Raw genomic sequence first — 18,469 nt, 5'->3', positions numbered from 1 at the left:
AATTCAGACTTTAAGGGAGGTTCAGGTTTTTTACAGATTTTAAATTGGTGAGTAGGAGATGGTGACCTGTCCCCCCGCCCTGGCTCCAGTTGCTGATCTCTGTTGGCTTGTGTAAGCAATGCAGCAAAGGGTATTTCAGTATCATTCATGTCCCCCCTGCGAGGCACAGCTTATTAGTCTTCATGCTTCAGGGCTCAGGTTGAGTATACCTGTAGCGATCAGTTAAGAGGGTCTACCTCTTCTGCTGTCATATCATTTTCTACAGGCTGTATCATCTCTTTGCAGAATATATTGGGTGCCTTTTGGTGTCTTCCCCCTTTTCAACTCAGTTCAGACATATGGAGTATAGGTTAGCTGCATACCTAACACTGCAGCTTAACCCTAGTCCTGTCTTCAGGCATGGGAGTAGATGCAGCTCCCAGACAATGAGGATACTATTTTGATTCCTTCATAGAAAAACCTCTTCCTTATTTTCCATTACTATTTGATCACATCATGGAAAACACAAGCATGGATATTACTTCATGCACTACAAAAGACTCAAAGCTCCATGAGTACTGAAATGCCATTGTTTGAGGTGCTTTGAGGACCACACACTTTCATCTCACCTAACTTTTGATGTCTGTATTTGAACTTACACTCCAGGCAATCTTTATAGCCAAAGGAGAGAGATAGGCACTTCAGTACTTGGTTCTTCTGAGCTGTTTTCAACATCTACCTTAAAGTGAGATTACCCATGCCCCGGAATGCCTGTTTCTCTTCGCTGACTGTTAAAAAGTCTAGACGTCTAGCTCTGATGTAAATGTCAACATCTGGACAGGTTTATCCCACCAGAAAAACGTCCCCTGGTAAAATCCAGAGCAATTACTTTGTTCTCTTGGAGGGACAAACAGATAATTCAAGGATGAGAGCAGAGAAAAGTGAGGCAGAAGAGAAATTTGGGAAGAAAATAATAAAGTGATCAAATTACCACACCCTATCTGCGACAGTGGGGAACAAAAGCCATTTAGAAGCCTAGCTCACCCTCTTATCAAGGAATTTGGTGGGAATAATTTATAGATTTCACAAGGAGGAGCAGGAAGATCTGAATATTTTGATATGGACAGTATAAATAAGCTAATATGTCATAGCCGTATATGTAAATTAAGTTTTCACTTTAGCCTAACTCTATAATAGTGTTGTAGCTGTAAAGCACAAGCTGTTAAATACCAAGAATCTACACACTATTAAAAAAAGTATAAAAGTACAATAATACAGTCTTCTAAAGGAAAACAAAGCTTCTGTGGGTTAGATCATCCAATGACAACTATCCTTGCTTATCCAAAACAGGAGCAAAACAGCAGTACTAGGTGGTGTGTCTCTGAAGAACACAGCTTCTTTTATCAGATCCCACAGAACAAAAGAGGTTATAGATAGCTGGCTTTCTCACGTACTTGAGAGTACTTGATGATTTTTTCATTTCTTTCTTGTGTATAACATGCTCTATCTTTGCTCTTCCATCAAACCAACAGACTCTGAATTTTCCCTACTCTTTAAATTTGATCCCAGAAGATACTGTACTTGCAGAGTTGCTGAACTTAACCAAGACAGTACAACAGCAGAGCAGTACTTCGCATTCACTCATATAGGAATACATTTTTATTCTTCTTCTGTTAGATTTCTCTCTTAAACATAAAGATGCATCTGTTCCTAAAGTTCTAGTATTCTATTGCTTACTTTTAAAGGAAGTTATTATTATGTGTGAGCAACATTATCTGTGTGACTGTAGTATATATTTATTATGGAGTTTTCTGATGTAATGTGGTCAGTTAAAATTCATATAGTGTAAGGTGTAAAATGTCAGTGTTACTGATGGAAAGTAAACCAGCAAGAAATGTCTTACATAGGTGTATTCATATATGACTTGTTATAAAATACAACATAAAATTTGAGAGGAAGAATGTTGCTGTAATTAAAAACAAAGGACTGGAAGCAAGAATATCTGGTTTCTGCTTGTGACTGTGTTACAGACGCTCTGTGTGGCTATACAGAAAGATCACTTCTCTCTCACTTGGGTTTCCCCATCTGGAAAATAGTCTAATGATACCTTCCAAAAAAGTGCTTGAGAAGCATGACTCATTAATATTTGTAAATATGCAGGGATGAAAGGGCCTGTAGATATACAATGTAACATATTATTATGAGGATGTCTTTTGCCTCTTTCCCTGCTCTGTGAGGATGAGCTTTTTGTATTTTTTGCTTTTGACTCATATAATAGCCCCATGGGACTACATGTTTTTATTGACTCCAGATGAAGTTTTGTCAAGTTTACAAATACAGTGATAACTTACTGACCTCCAATGCCTACTGTGCAAGCCCTACTTGTGTCTGGCTCCCAAACGTTTTTCTTCCTGGTGCATGGCAATAATCAAAACGCTGCGTTTCTGGTGAGCCGGATCCAGTTTTCTCTCCCTCATAGCTCCAGTGGAACTAACATCGAGGAAAGAGCTCTGGGCAGGAGTTTACAGAGTGAGCAGTGCCAGGCAGGCACAGGGAACCCTGCTCTGCCATAAGGAGCCGTCTTTGTTGCATTGGCAGGCCGTGATATGATGCTCTTCTAGTAAGGGTTGGTCCTGTTTTCCTGCAGTGCAGACAGTTTACTGCTCAGTCACTTCTATAGCTTCTCTGCTGTGGGGATGTTTCAGGGTAAAGAGAAGAGCCAGAGAGCAGCTCTTGTAAAGTGATTTCTCTAGTTGAACAGAATGTATTACCAAACTGGAATGGTCCTGGAAATGCCTGAAAATAACAGCAGGGTTATAAACTTTCAGCTACTGGAGTGTATGAGAAAGTATGAATGCGCTGGAGTTCACTGGTAGATAACAATTCCAGAGACTGGTTTTGTACAGTTGCAGTCAAACTGAATTTGATCAGCCTTTAAAAGGCAAAATTTACTTCAAAATTTACTGATTGTTATTTTGTTCTCCAGGGACAGCTGAAAGCGTTCGCAATCTCGTAAAATGAACAGGTAAGCTTTTGCTTGCTGAAACATTTATTTCTTTTGGAAATGGATAGAAACTGTTTTGCTTAAAATAAAGTGCTTGAATGTTTCAGATATAGCTGCATTTCTCCAAATGCACCATACAACCCACTAGAGAGGACACAAATGTGATGGCCTAAAGCCAGCATTTTCTAAATTAGGGAGAGAAGTTTTACTCAGGGGATGACTGCATTAGTTTGGGGTAATTTAAAAAAAAATTATCCAAAAATGTTATCTTCATGGGAACAAGAGGTTGCAGGAGAGGCCAGGGCCGACCACTTTGAGCAGGAAATTATTAACGATTCTTATCTTCTGGAATTTGAGTAGATTTGGTTGGTGATCTTTATAGAACAATATTTATCTTTCCCTGATGGACTTTCTCTTTGTCTCCACTAGCTATCTGAATTATAACATGGCGTTCTGCTTGAATGTTCTTGTAACTGTGAGCTGAGGGACCAGGGAGTAAGGACAATAGAATTATGGTTACGGTTGGCAAATTGTGAAGACCTTTTGTTTAAAGGTTGGATAGTAATCACATGAGATTGGGTTTTATGATTACTAATGGTCCTTCACTCCCCTTTCCCATGTGAGTCTTTGCCTGTCAAAGCTCCAGAAATTGTGTAGTGTGTGACACTCTTAAGACTTTCTTTTTTTCATATATGTTATTAATGTGAGTTAAGTTTTTAGAGGTTTTTTTGCATGTTTATACTACTTCTGTGTTTACAAAGGAGAGGAAAAATACAATTGTTCTTTGGTGGAAATTGTCTGATGTTTAAAAATTTCTCATTCGAATTTGCATCTTCCTCAGTCTCTCAACTGTCCTGTACAAAATCTCTCATTTTCTTTTCTTCCTACACCACCTTATCTGTCCTTCCTCACTGTGCTATCTTGCCCCATAAATACCCCAGAATCTATATGTTTGTATGATTTCAACTATTTTTCTTACACTATCTTGAGCTATTCCTGCTGCATATGCAATAGTAAACAATGATAGCACAAACTGATGGCGTTTTTTACTCTTTGTATATAAATGTGTCTAATCTCAGTTGTTGGGAGAAGTGGCTCTTCACTTTCTTTCCTGAAAATTGGTTATGTTGAATGGGCTAACACTGTGAGAAGTATCCTACCCCAGAGGAAATCAGTGCTGGCGCTGGATTCCTTACCAGATATGCCAGAGATATACTAAAAATGTAACTTATCACTAGTGGGGCCATGCTGTCCCTGTTACAGTGAGATCTGTGCTTTCTTATTGCTTTAGTCAAAGTGTTTTGGTGACTGTATGCAGCCCACAGACCAGACCACAAGTTGGTCTGTTCTGCTGATAGGAAGATCTGAGTCCTTCTGTATGAAAGCCTTGGCCGTACGTGCCCCTGGGGAACAAACGTCTTCTGAAAGAGAGTGGGTTTGGGTGGGGGGAGAGTCAGTAGAAGATGGCAGCATTATTTTTGCGGAAAGATACTGCCAGAAAAATGGATGTATCCCTTGACCTTCTTGAGGATGTACTCTCAGCTCTTTGCAATGAGTATATGAGCCCCATTTTCTTTTTTGGGGTTTAGCAGCTTTGTCCTAAAGTCCTCTCTAGCCAAAGAAAATACTCAGAGTAGCTTCGGCGTGCTCAGGGTCAGGCCTTCTAAGGCCTGATGGGATCTGGGGAGCACAAGAAATATGAAGTGCAAGGCCAGTTGGATTTCACTCTGGCATTTTTCCATTGCAGCTAGAATACATTCCCTGGAAAGTCCAACTAATGTGCCCCTCCATTAGCCACATGTTAATTATTACCAGTTATCTCAGAAACGGAAATCTTCACTCATTTTTTTCCTTAATCTCTGTCTTCAGCAGAAAGCTCCTGTCTTCAGAGGGCAGCTGGCAGGACAAGACTGGGTGACAGGCTACTCCTTTGAGTAAATACTCCAGGATCAGGCTTCTTAGTAGTAATAGCAACAATAATAATAATAGAGTTAATTATTAGCAATCTTTCTGCTGGGGTTATGACCATACTATCAGAGTGTACAGGTAATGGGACTGTGCTTCCACTTCCAGCTCTGAGTCATGCCAAGCATGAGGTAACATTCACGTGAGTTATGACACTTCTCTTTCCACGCCTGTCCTGTGGCCCTCTATAGCTCTCTAATGCTGTTGAGTCTTTGCTACAGTGGAGTTTACAGGCTTGTTTCCTTGTTTTGGATGACAGTGTTTCACAAGCTTCATTTTCTTGCTAGCATCAGCCAAATAAATAGGCATTCCTCATTGCTCTCCTTGTCCAGCCTGAAATTCACACCCCCCTGAAGAGCATGGGTGAGGGATGCTGTAATCCTGTATACCTCCAGGCACGAGAGCAGATGCCTTTACAATCTTTTTCTGTATTTCACCTCCAGAATTAAAAGTAGCCAGAAAACGGATACAGTCAAAAATGGGCCAGTCTCTGTAGCAAGGGCAGAGTGTCAGTGTGTCCAGCAGGGGGGAGTGTGGGCAGCACGAAAATTTAGCTGCCTTGCTGTTAGGGGAAAAAACAATCAGGCAAAAAAATACCATCCAAGGGTTTGAATGCTGGTGCAGGAGGTTGGTATCTGCTCAGGGTCAGTTCCCTTCTGTGCCCCAGACCGGGGGTATGACCCTGGGTAAATTGCTTAGCATAGCTTTGCCTTGCCTGGCTTTAGTTGCCCAAAAGGTTGACACTTAGTCTAAGCCAGTAGCACAGACTCTCTTTGTGGCCAAACAGTGTGAGATGGTCATCTTTGAGGGCCAGATGTATCTTCTCCAGATATATCTCTTTGGATGTAAAAGCTTGTTGTAGTAGCAGGGCTGGTGGAGTGTAGAGACTTAGGCAAGCTGGAATGGCCAAGGAGGTGTGAGGAGCTGGGGGTCTCTTATGAGGACTGAACCTTATAGAAAGCAGGAGGGAAGGTAATGAAATGTGCTGCTGCTTCTGGCTGAAGAGCTAAAAAAAAAGCAGAGAGGCTGTCAGGAAGGGGATTGCTACTAGATGCATAGAAATGGCATCTACTGATCAGCAGCAAGGCTTGAATCCCTAATTCAATGAGTACAAGCAACCAGTATACTCACAAAACCCATCAACTTCTATAACTATCTCATATGGTCTGTACAACACTCGCCAAAAGATCTTCCTGAATTAATTCCATATTTGAGTTAGGAAGAAACATTAAAGCTCTTTTCTAGAAAATACTGGAATAAAAGATTCACAGTTGTCAAGAAATCCACCAGAGCTTCTTATAATTTTCCACAGTTGCATTTTTGCCATATTTCTAATCTCTAGGATTGCCTTGCATAATTTTTCCCCATTGGATCATTTCATATTTTTTTAATGATAAACCAAAGGGAATCATTTGTTATTGCATTGTTCTCTCCAGTGTAAGATTTCTATACACCATAACCAAATCACCCATGACCTTCTCTTTTATACAACAAGCAGGCTGCGTCCTGGCAGCTCTGCTCAGTGGCATCTTTTCCAGCATTGCAGTCATCTTCTGGCTCTTCTCAGCACCTTCTTGACTCCTCCCCACCCAGCTCACAGCGCCCGGACCGCATGCAGTGATCCCAGCTGCAGTTGTCTTGGTGCTAAAGACTGGGATAATGCAGCCTCTTTGCTTATGCAGCCCAGGATCTTATTACCCTTGACCCCATATTTCACACTGGCAGATATATCCATAACCTCCAAGTCCTCTCGAGATTTCTGGCTTGCTTGAGTAGAAATCCCCTTTTGTTAGGAGGTCTCCTGCTTTGTTCCACGGCATAAGTCATGCATTTCTACATTAAAATGCATACTGTTTGTGTAAGCCCAGGTAATCTGTATTGTTCTGTATCAACGACATTCTGTTCATTACTTAATAGTCTCATCTCCGTGTTATCTTCAGATTTCAGCAGGAATGATTTCATGTATCTTTCTGAGCTGGATCTTGGGGACTGTTCCAAAAGCACCACCTGTAAAATGCTGACTCTTCACTAGGCATACTAGTTAACCAGTTTTAATCCATTTAATAAGATCCTTGCTTATTTTGCATCCTACCAGGGCCAGAACTAAAGCGCCTTGAAGACATCTAAGTAAATTATACCAACCCTGTTACCTCTGTAAAACAAACCTGTAATCTCACTGAAAAAAAACTATCTAGTTAGTCTGAGTAGATGTTTTCTATACATCTAGGTTCATAACCATGAGTTATGCTACCCCTTTTAATTCATTTTCCCATTTCTTATGCCAGCCCAGAACCAGTCGTCAGACATACACTTACTTGCTTTCTGTTCCCAGACTCACAGACACGCTTGAAGCAGGACCATTGCCAACATAGATCAGGTCAGCATGGCTTTGTATAGGCGAATATTGAAAACCTCAAGGATGGAGATTCTACCACCTCTCTGGGTATCTTGCTGCAGTGCTGCACAACTCCACTTGTTTATGCTTTTTAATACTGGCACCATGCCAGCTCTTTCTGGGCCCTTGAAACAAGTTTCCCAAAACTTCAAGCGGCCCAGAGTGCTCCTCTGTCAGCACTTTTGATCTTGTGCAAGTTTTTTTGGTCTGTTCATTCTAAATTGCTGCCTGCAAGTTTCTTACACTTAGCTAATTTTTTCAAAATCTCTGTAGCTCCAACGGGGAAGGAAAATATGCATTGTCATTGTCATCTGATACAAATACATAATCTACCTTTTCCAAAGTCTAGATCATTCACATTTGTTGGCTCATCTCTGCTTTCTGTACTATTACCGGATAATTATTTCCCCATTATTTCCATGTAGGAATGGCCCAGAACTGTTCTTATGATATTAAAAAAGCTCTGTCTCACTGGTCTTAAACCTACTGTCTACAAATGTCTTCCTGTCCTTTTCATTCCCTTTACCAATTTGCTACAGTTCCAATTTTTAAATTATTAATAAAATAAATTTATTATTGCTATTGGCTTCTCCCTGCCCCCTCATATATACATACACACAAACATGTTATGAACGAGCAACATCTTTATATTTAATTTTTGCAAGAGCTTTTATTTACCTCTGCCCAAACCAGCCTTCTTTCTCAAATATGATATTTCAGCACCAATAAAAGTATTCTGTTTCAGAACTATTCCATTTCTTCTGTTTGCATTTCTCTCCCAGCTGATTTAGCTCAAAAAATGAATTATTTTCAGCTTTGGAAACTGGCCCTTTTAAAGCTGCATGTTTGTACATTAGCAGTTTGGACTTTATTCTGTTTGCCCATAACAAATCACATTGAGTCACACTCATTTGGCTCTAACCAATCAATAATTCATTTTTAGTTCTGTAGTTAGCTCTTCTTCATCTAATACAGAATATCAATAGGGAATGAGTTTCCACTAAAATAAGATGTTTTGGAACATCTACCTTGACCCCTCTTACTCCGTTCTACCTCCGTTTTGCCTGCAGATGTGTGATAACTGCTGTGGCATCACCTCCCCACCTTTGTCTGGGCACTTCTAGAAGTAGTCAATGTAAAATACGCAGAAGCTGCAATTCTCCAGGGACACCATTGGCTGTTTTGCTCTTAATGCTGCAGTGCTTTAGAGTCGGACATTTTTGATGCCTTTGGGGCAGGAGCAGCCAGCAATAAACAGCCCTGGCTAATTTTTTTCCCCTCTGCTGACAGCCTGTGCCTGTGTCAGCAGGTGACAGTCCCGAGGCTGCTGCAATGACAGAAGCCAAGCCATCTTCTGAAAGATGTGGAGTCACTGTGTCTGCCAGCACCAGCCATGCTCTTGGGGGCCTTTGGCTACTTGTTTCCCAGCAGGGCACAGGGACCATTGCATGGCTGACATCCTGACTGGTGTCCTTGAAGAGGTGGTTCTGATTTCTGCCACCTGGACACATGCTTTGTAGGTTACCTCTCCTGGTGAGGGGAGTTCTCCAGGACTGGATGGCCAGCCTCACTGGTGACACCATGGGAGACCGCTGCTTTCCCTAGCCTGACTTGTTCAGGTGGGATGCCAGGAGAAGAGTGTTAGAGCGATTCTCATGACCCAGCCTCTGCTGCGATGAGCCTCAGACCTGAGAGAGCAGGCAGTTGATAGCAAGCTGCTCTCCAAAGCACATGCACATTGTCTGAGAAAGTCGCAGCCAGCTCACGCAATCTCAGCAGCTGCTTAATGAGTCCTGAGTCATCTGAGTATGCCAGACATCCAGGCGGATGAAACTGGCACTGGCTAATGCAGCTCTTCCATTTCCACTGCTCAGTCTGGACTGAAATGAAAGGCAAGTGCTTTTGACCAAAACTTGGCACAAGCCCCCAGCCACCCAGCCTTAGTTCTGTGTGCTATAGGATGCTCTCCAGCAGCAAGGCCATCCTGCACATTGTCTGCACCTGGGTCAGCAATATGTTACTAAAAAAGGCAACTCTCTTCACAACCACTTCCTTCTCCAGGTTGGTAGCCCTATGGCTTCTCAGTGTCTCTGGTGTATCAGAGATCCTCTGTTACATGGTGATTGACTGGTTGTCCTCTCTCCATGAGATAGTGTGGGCATGTTCCCTTGGGTCAAGGGCTACAGTCTCTCTACCAGCACATCTTCCACAGGCTGTACTCCATCTCATCTCAATGTACTCTGTGTCCAGCCTCATGTGCCCAGACTTCCTCAGTCCTGGTCAGGACAAGAATATGGGATACACACAGTAAAGGTGTTCATCAGTGCAAGAACTGAAATACAGAACAAACAAGGTATCTCTCCTCTGAAAGTTACCTCTTCCCTGCAAAAACCTCATAATCACCTTCCTTTTGAAAAGAAGAGATGAGCTAAATCACAGTCACAAACTCTGCTTTGGTAGAACTTCACAGGTTGAGCCTTTGCCATTGCAGAGTCCCTCCAGTTGTGTATGCCAAAACTGCAGATGACAAAAGGGGACGCTCTAAGCAATGATGCAGTGAAGTGGGTCAGTGTGCAAGGGGGAGAGTGAACAGAGGTGTCAGAGACAGAACTGCCAATCTGCAGGGTAGGGCTAGCTACCAGGCATGGTGCTGCATGAAACCCACTTACTCTTGCATTGAGTTTGATGCCTGACTTTGTTTGCTTAATTGTTTGTTTTCACAGATAGCACTTGGTTGTGAAATATTTTTTGTTAAAAATGTGATCCAGCTCACGTTATTTCACTTAACTGGGCTGAGCAAAAGCTGTTTTGCTGACAGATCCCTGGTCCCCAGCCAGTGACAGACATGCAGGATGTTGTCTTGGAGAATGGTTGTCTTACGCTGGTGTCAAGTGTGTTCCTGGAGGCACCAGCATAGCACTGTGCCTTCCAGCTGGGAGATATAAAAGCCAGTCCAATAAAAACTAGTGGCACACAGCTGCAGCTGTCATGTAAAGGTGTTATGAACAGGTAGGAGGTGCTTTTGCTATCCAAACTTCTGGGTTATGAACATTAGAAGATGAAGTGGTTTAAGGGCACCTAGCCCTGGGTAGAGAGGGTGTTTTAGGGCCTTTGAAACTTGTTGGGGAAGATGGAAAGCAATGGCGTGCTGTCATTTCCAAAGGGTGAGGAAAGCTTTATTCTGGCTCAGTCTGCTTCTCTTGTATTTGCAAACTGGCTGGCTTGGGAGCTGGGCTATCCATATATAAATACATCATGTTAAGAGTCGTTTTATGGCTCATTTTCAGGGAAAACAAATTGCGAGGTATTTCCTCACAAGTGCATTGGAGCAAGGACTGTGTCTTCCTCACTGCTAGGAAAGCATCTTTCTCTTTTGAGTGCTGCTACCTCACATAATAATGATAAGACACCACTGCCCTATGCCGGAATGAATCACTGCCCTGATCACCATGTGTGACATAAGGCAGATGGGTAGGATGTTAGTGGATAAGATACCAGTCCATCCACAACATAACTCTCATGAAATGTCCAGGAAGGAGATGGGATAAAGCTCCACTGTATTCTTGCTTCTAGAACTGAAACAATAGGGTAGATTCACTGGACATTTGCAGGCTCACATCCCTTTCTCTATCCATCATGCTTTGGAAGAGTTAATATGGTCCCTTTGGGAAAGAAAAAACATACATGGGAATACAGACAATACTGTAAGATAGAACTGAATGGCTTTTATGCCAGTAAGCTCTGAAGTAACTTTTCTCTATCAAACTATAGATTTCAGAAGCTAAGCTCTTTGACCTCTAGCTTAGTTCCAGAATGAATACTTGTTTTTAGAAGAGTAGAAAATAAGCTGGAAGTGATGAAACTGATCATATGTTTGAACTTTGATTTTGTTGATGGATGACAGTTATGTGAGTAGCTGCCCTTATGGTTTTTGATTTAAATCATCTGGGCTTTTAATACTGACCTTTCTGTGAATTAGTGACATCATGAAACCTAGTACCCAGTACAGATTTTGCCAATCTTCTTCAAAAGTGATTTTATTTCTGACTATCATATTTGTAAGAGAGAGGGTATTTCTGGTATCTTAGGCATCTTAAGTCCTGACTATTTTTTGCCCTAATGATGTAAATGAGGTTTTCTCAGAACTGACACTAGTGAAGTGTTGTCTCAAGTTGAAGCTGTTTGGACCAAAGTTCTTTCCTCCAAGGTTTGCCCTAAAAACTTTGTTTCAAAATGCTGAAAGGAAAAGAGAATTTTGGAAATTATAGTTAGCAAGGAGGAGGCTGATGAGCCTGGCCATTGATGAGGAAGGCTCTCTTTCCGATTCTGTTCTTGAAGAATGCTATATAGGCTGTCTTTCAGTTCCAGAGCGGAGAAATACTCCCCTGGGAGACTGAAAGAGCTGGAGAATTTAGGAACCTTCTATCAGTTTATCTGTCCTTCTTTTGATATTTTATTATCTGGAATGTTGTGCAGCCTTTCTTGGGTGTGAAGGGGTGGCTCTGGGCAGATGGTCACCAGGGTGTGTGGGCATCTGTAAAGTCCTGACACAGAAGGAACTTAAGTCATCTGCTTTGAGCAACCTGACATGCTCTCATGAAGTTGCTCATTGAACTGTATTCAGTATGCTCTATTTAAAGTCCCTATAAAATTGAAACTTTATCTTGTGTAAACTGTGATTCAAAAGAGTTATCAAATTGCCAGTTATCCAAAACAAATTGTTAAAGTCTGCTATTTAAAGAAAAAAGCGTGTTTTCAGAGTGGTGAGCCAGACGTTAGTATACCTCTGAGATGGAACTTTATAAATCTATCTATGGTTTGTGGTTTACACATCAGATAGATAGGAATCTGGTTTCAGTATGAAAACATTTAACTGACATCTAGTTATAGATTTGGTTGCAACATCCTTCAATTGGGGTTAATAACTTGCACAGTAGAGTGGGCAGGATTTCCTGAAGGGATCAGGCTGCAGCTCATTCATAGAGGTGACTCTAGGATGATCATGGGTTACTTGTGGGAGAGGGGGTGGAAGGAGGAAATGATGTGAGGATGTCTACAGTCATCTGTGCAGAAGTGGTATTTAGGGATGGGAAAATTCCCTACCTCAGACCCTAATTGCTGAGGAAGAGGCATGGGGGTTATTTTGGCACATACACATTTCGCCCCCCTCTGGTACCTGGGATGGGGAACCACAATTGGCTGGCCAGTAGCCACTCCCCAACTTTTCACTCTGAGGAAGTTTTAACCTCCTCCTTTCACTTGGGAGGGGTTACTGGGGTCTTTCCAAGCAAGTTGAGAAGAGGTTGAGTCAGGATTTGTTGGCACCAAGCCTGTGCAGCAATAATCTCATGCTTCCTGGACGGAGGCAGAAAAGGTGGCTCCTGCCTGTGAAGGGTAAAGAGGCTTTGGAGTTTCTGCTGCCGCTTTTTCCTTCTTTGAGGGCCCTGGTGAGCAACCAAACTGAAGGCATGATTTGTGACACGGTGCATTCATGCTCCTGTCCTCACGTCCACAAGATACAATCTGATTGTCAGATCTGTGGGCAGCAAGGAGTTTCTCCTTGATCAGACAGACACCACTGGTTGAGGTTTGCTGCCTTCCACTTTGGTGTGGAGCACTGACAGTTTTTGATGGTCACATGGGACATTCGTGCAAACAGCCTGGTACTGCCAGGGCTGGCTGCACTCCTCTCTTTCTGTGACACTTTACGTTTGTGGTATTTGGCCTTTGCTACAGCTCTGAAGTGAAGAGTAAGGTGCTAGGAAGGACATTGTGGCCCATGGCATGAAGAACAGATGTTTTGTGGGTTCTTCTAAACTGAAGTGGCTGTGTCCTGTGTGCTGGCACTTGCAGAGAACTGCACATGCTGACTGTCTATCTTCTGTGACCCTCTGCTGCAGTGCTGATTGATTTGACAGTTCACTGATTTGATTCTAGTTTGATTGTTGTATTGGTTTATTTATTGTTCAAGTCAACATTATTAATGGCCACTTGAGAGAGAAGGATAGATGTGCTTGAGCTTAGGTTTTTTTTTGTAGTTACTGAAATGTTGACACCTGATGCCAAGTCATACCTTCTTCAGCAAGTAACACGTGTCCAGCATGCGGGACAAACGTCAAATGATCAATCTAAAACAAGAAAACTAATTTTCTGAAGTTAGCCTTTGGTTCTTAGGCCCAGACCCATGAAGAGTCCCCCTTTCCAGTTCCCCAATACTGGGAGTGTAAAATACAAACTCCTGGACAAATGATAATAGATGAGCCCAAATGAATTCTCCTTTCCAGTAAATGATTTAATACCACAGGCTGCTGCGTAAGACTTTTCTTCTGGGACTGTGATGTAACTGTAAAGTGAAGTGTTACCTGCAGCGACTGTATGCGTACATTCCTATCAGCTATATTAGCTGGGGACATACAGGTTAGGGTCAAGACGTTTGTATCCTTAGGCTGATGATACATATAGTATGGGCAGGAAAAAAAGCTGTTTTGGCCTCTTGATCTCTCTGTAGATTAAAACAATTCTGGTAGCTGAGGGCCTTTCCTGTTACCTCCACTTGTCACCATCTTTGCTGCCTACTGCTAAAGATCGTAAGAAGATCCAGAGAGAGACAGGAAAAAATAGAAGGAAATTTATAAGGAAAGAGGAGCAAATCCTCATACCTGATGTAGTCATTGACTATGGGAGAAGCAGCTAGTATGTAAAATCAAACCAAAAGGACAAACTGAGTGATGGTGCTGCACTGTCACAGATGTTTTTCTTCCTTCCCAGGAGCTGAAGATCTTTGGACAAACTCTCTTGTGACAGAGGCAAGTGAAACTGCCAGTGGGTGGTGCATGGGCATCTCTAATGCCTACAGACACAGGCCGAGCTGCCCGTGCCCGCTGCATGTATTCTATTTATACCACAGCAGAGGGAGTGTTGGCAAAGCATCTCCGAGGAGCAACCTTTTGTTTTATCTACAGCTGCTCCTTGTTAGTGCAACTGAAACACGCATAATCACTGTAATATGGATGGTGTGATTAACCAGTTCTGTCTCCAGCTCCCCTGCTGCAACTGACTGTGATCACCCAGTTATTGCATCTTGCATAGGAGCAGTTTCTTACAGTGAGGAAAGCACCTGAAATACCTGTGGACATTTTGGATCTGCTCACCTGCCTGCTTCTCTCAACAGCTCATTACATTCTGGCCTTTTTTCCATGCCTGTCAGGAGGCCTGATCAAGACATTGCATTTCTGTGTGCTCTCCAGGCTCTGCACTGAGGGACTGTATTGGAAATTAGAGAGTGAGCTGTGTGTTAAGAAATAACTCTGGCACAAATATGTTTAAAATTACTCTTTGTTTCTCTGACTTCTCTCCTAATTTAGATTATCCAAATCCAGATTCCCTCCAGACAAGATGGAATTCTAAGAAAATACTGAAATACTGTTATGTTTCATTTGTTTTTTAATGTCCACATTTTTCGCATTTCCTGTTCCAATTTCAGACTGAGTCTGAGCTTCTCTACTAACATTGCTTGGGCTATTCTTTTGGGGATCCAAGAGAGGGGAGAAAAATAAATGATATGGAGAGAATGTGTTTCTTGGATTAGCCCCCTTTGCAGCCACAGGTTCTTTTAGACAAGCTGGTAAAGAGTTACTGACATTCCTCTGTTTTCAGGCCAAATGGAGGGATTAGATAAAGGGTATTAGTAAGATGGGTAAAGATATTAAAAAATGGATGCCTAAATTTAGGCTCCTAAATTTGTATTTTGAGCCCCTAAATAAGGGCTTCATCTTGTGCCCTTTGAAGTCAATGCCAAAGCTTCCACTGAATTCAATCTACAAGATGAAGCCCTAAATTATGGTCAGGTTCTTAAAAGTTCTCAGTGTCTCATAGCTCCAAATAAGTCATCACTCAGCCTGTTTGCAAATCACACCACTTACTTAAGTGCCTAAACATGGAGTCTGTGCTTTTAGGTATTCTATATTTAAAATCCTGCCTGTTGATTCTGTCTTACTTTCCATCTTAGGAACCATTGACATGAGAAAGATAATAAGGCTAATAAAGAAGCATAGCCTGCACATGCGTTTATTTACTTTTTTGGTGAGTGGTACTTAGCACCAACATGGTGGATTCTGTAAGAATGTTGGTATCTCCCGTCCTCATATTTATTACAGTGTAACTTTAACATGGAAAGCACACAAGTGCCTTTGCTTGTGCCAGGATTCATGAAAGTACATGACCATTTGCACAAATTTCTCATACACTATCCTCCTGGTAACAGGATGTTGGCAGGTGGGAAGATCACAGGATCCAGATGAAACATAAGCTGGGATGAGCAATCCTGTAGTGGTAATTTTAAAAGCTGGGTTTTGTACATTATTTACAGTACCTTGTAGCTTTAAAGGTATAAGGCTCCCCTGCTCCACTGGTGAATTTCATCTTTTTTTTTTTTTTTTTTTTTTTTTTGGTTAGATTTCTGTGTGAGACTTTAAACAGTGCACTGGGGATTTCATCCATCCAGAGGAATGTTAAAATTACAGGTTATTTGCAATAAAGATACATTCATTCATAAAAGCTCACTTAACACGGTGAAGGAAGGCACTTTGAATCTTCCATCAAATAAAGAAAAAGAATGAGTTTCTGCTTTCTCCTGGTCAGAAGCTCGGAGGCCTGGCATGAGGAGGGAGCTGCTCACAGTGAACTCTGTGACAGAGTCGGAAATGGTTCCTGCCTCCAGGAACTTTAATTTGGCTTTACCATCAGCTAATGAAATATTCCCTTTTTCCCTGGAGGCCTCAAAGTCTCCCTATCTCTTGGAGGACATGTTTGGCAACTGCATTTTGAGTACGGGAAACTCCAGTTATTTTGGACGGATATTTGTTTCTTCAAAAAGATTTTTTGCAATAATTAGTAGGAAAAAAAAAGGAGAGAGAGAAGAAAAAGGGATTCTTTTGCAATGTTTGAACAACACTTACCACTCCTCTGTAGAAACGTGATCCCTGAGGGGAAAAGGGTTATATTCTCCTCCAAGCTTTTAAACGGGCTTGACTTCTCCCCTTCACCAGACAGAAGGCGCTGGGTACGGGCGGCGTGGGGTACAGCTCTGCCACGGGGGGAGCGGAGGGGCTGCCTGGGCGCTGGCGCGGCTCCTCGCTCAGACGGACCTGTCACTCGTCTCCCAGCCTTTGTCGGGATCAGTGAGACCCCGGCGACATCCCCGAGGACCGCGCGAGGGGGTGACACAAAGTGTTTAAGAGAGAAACGAAGGGAAGACCGGGTCTAAGATCTACCGAAGGCAATGATTTTTGTTTTGTTTTGTTTTGTTTTGTTTTGTGTGTTTTCCTCAACCAGCAGGTGCCTCTATAGAGCCAACGCTTTGCCTGTATCATTCGGAGCCTGTGGCACTGCACTGAAATACCTGCTTTCTAATGATAATACAGCCTTTTCTTTCTTTGGTGCCTTTTTCCAGTTCCCCTTCCTCCAGCCTGTGGCGAACCCCAGGAATTTACCCAGTCTGGACTTCCACCCATCCACCACCCAAAGTCCTTGGAGGATGGTGGCAGGAGATAGATTTATTTATGTTGACACTCGCACATTGGTACAGTATCCCATATGAGGAAATTTTGTGGATGACACGAGTGAAGGAGCCTAGCTAGGGAATGCCAGCGTTAACTCCTTTGTGCCCTTCAAATACCTTCCCAGAAAGCGGGACGGGGTTATCCGACGACATCTTCGCCCCTTCAGTATGATGTCCTCCTGTACACTCTGGCACCCGATGAGTGAGCGCAAGCAGGCCCCTTGAGCTAAGCAGGGTTTATGCCGGGTAAAGAGAAATAAAAGCTAACTAAGGGTAAGCCCCCCTCTGCTTTAGCACATAGGTGCTAAAAAATCACTGTCTCCAAAAAGTGGAGGTCGGGGCGGGGGGAATGGGACTGTAATCACGGTTCGTGCTCTCCTGCCCCCTCCCCCAGATGATCCTGCTGGACTTTGGAGTGATTCCCACGGACAAGGTGAATTTTGACCTGAAGGTGCGTTTTGCCGCCGGGGCAACGCGGGTGGGGGAAGAGTGGCTTGCCGGGGTGGCGGGTGTGTGTGTGTGTGTGTGTGTGTGTGTGTGTGTGTGGAGGGGGCGAGGGCGGCGAGGGGGCCGGGACGTGGGGGCCGCGGGCGGGGCCGCCGGGGGGTCGCGGTCACGAGTGGCTGCGGCGGCTGGGCGAGGGGAGGGGAGGGGGACGCGCACCCCTTTACCTCCGTGGCCTTTTTGCTGAGCGCGGAAAGGGATGGGAGGGGAGGAGGGAGGGGAATCGGCGGCGAGGGTGGGACTTTGCCGGAGCGTCTCTCCCTGCGGCCGCGCCGAGCAGTTGCAGAGCGCCGGCGAGCGGGCGGTAGGGCGGGCGCTGCGCGGGGAGCGGGCGCTGCGCGGAGCCGCGCCGGCGGGGGACAGCGCGCCGCGGGAGCAGCCCTGCCCGGCACCGGGACCTGCTGTTGGCTTTCCGCCTTCCTTTATCCTCTCGTTTAATTTATTTTTCCCCACCTACACTTTGATCCGCTGGGATTTTTTTTTTCTCTTTTCCTGCAGAGCCTCCCCTCGCCCCAGTTCCCTCCCTCTTTAGCCAGTTTGGATTTTTTTTTTTTTTTTTAATTCTCATTTTTCTCTGAGCGGTGGACAGAGAGAGGGAGAGAGAGACAGAGACAGAGAGGGCAGGAGGAACGCGCTCTGTTCGTCCCCTCCGCCTCACCGCCCCGAGCTGCCGGAGAGGGGTCGGGCCGAGCCGCGGCGGTGGGATCAGCCCCTTCCCCCCGGGAAGGCGACCGCAGCTCGGGGAGCCGCCGGAGGAGGCCGCCGCGCAGAGGGGGCGCAGGACGAGAGATGCATTGAAACTTTCCGCGCAAAGTTTGGCGTGTGCGCGTGAGACCGTGCGAGCGCGGCGCGGGTGCCCGCCTGCCTGCCTGCCCCCGGCGCGGGGAGCGCGGCCGCGCACCGGCGCCGCTGTGGAGCTCGGATTGCCCGGCGGCGGCGGCCGGACGGCGGCGGCGGCGGCCGGGCGGCCGCGGAGCCTGCCCTCGGCCCGGCGGAGCGCCCACCCTGAGCAGCAGCGGGGGCCGGCGGAGAGCCGGCCTCATGGAGGGGTGAAGTCGGCGAC

Source organism: Rhea pennata, chromosome 3 (genome assembly GCF_028389875.1).
Source record: "Rhea pennata isolate bPtePen1 chromosome 3, bPtePen1.pri, whole genome shotgun sequence".
NCBI lineage: Eukaryota > Metazoa > Chordata > Aves > Rheiformes > Rheidae > Rhea > Rhea pennata.
The sequence above is the reverse complement of the archived record's forward strand: the minus strand, read 5'-3'. Positions refer to the sequence as shown.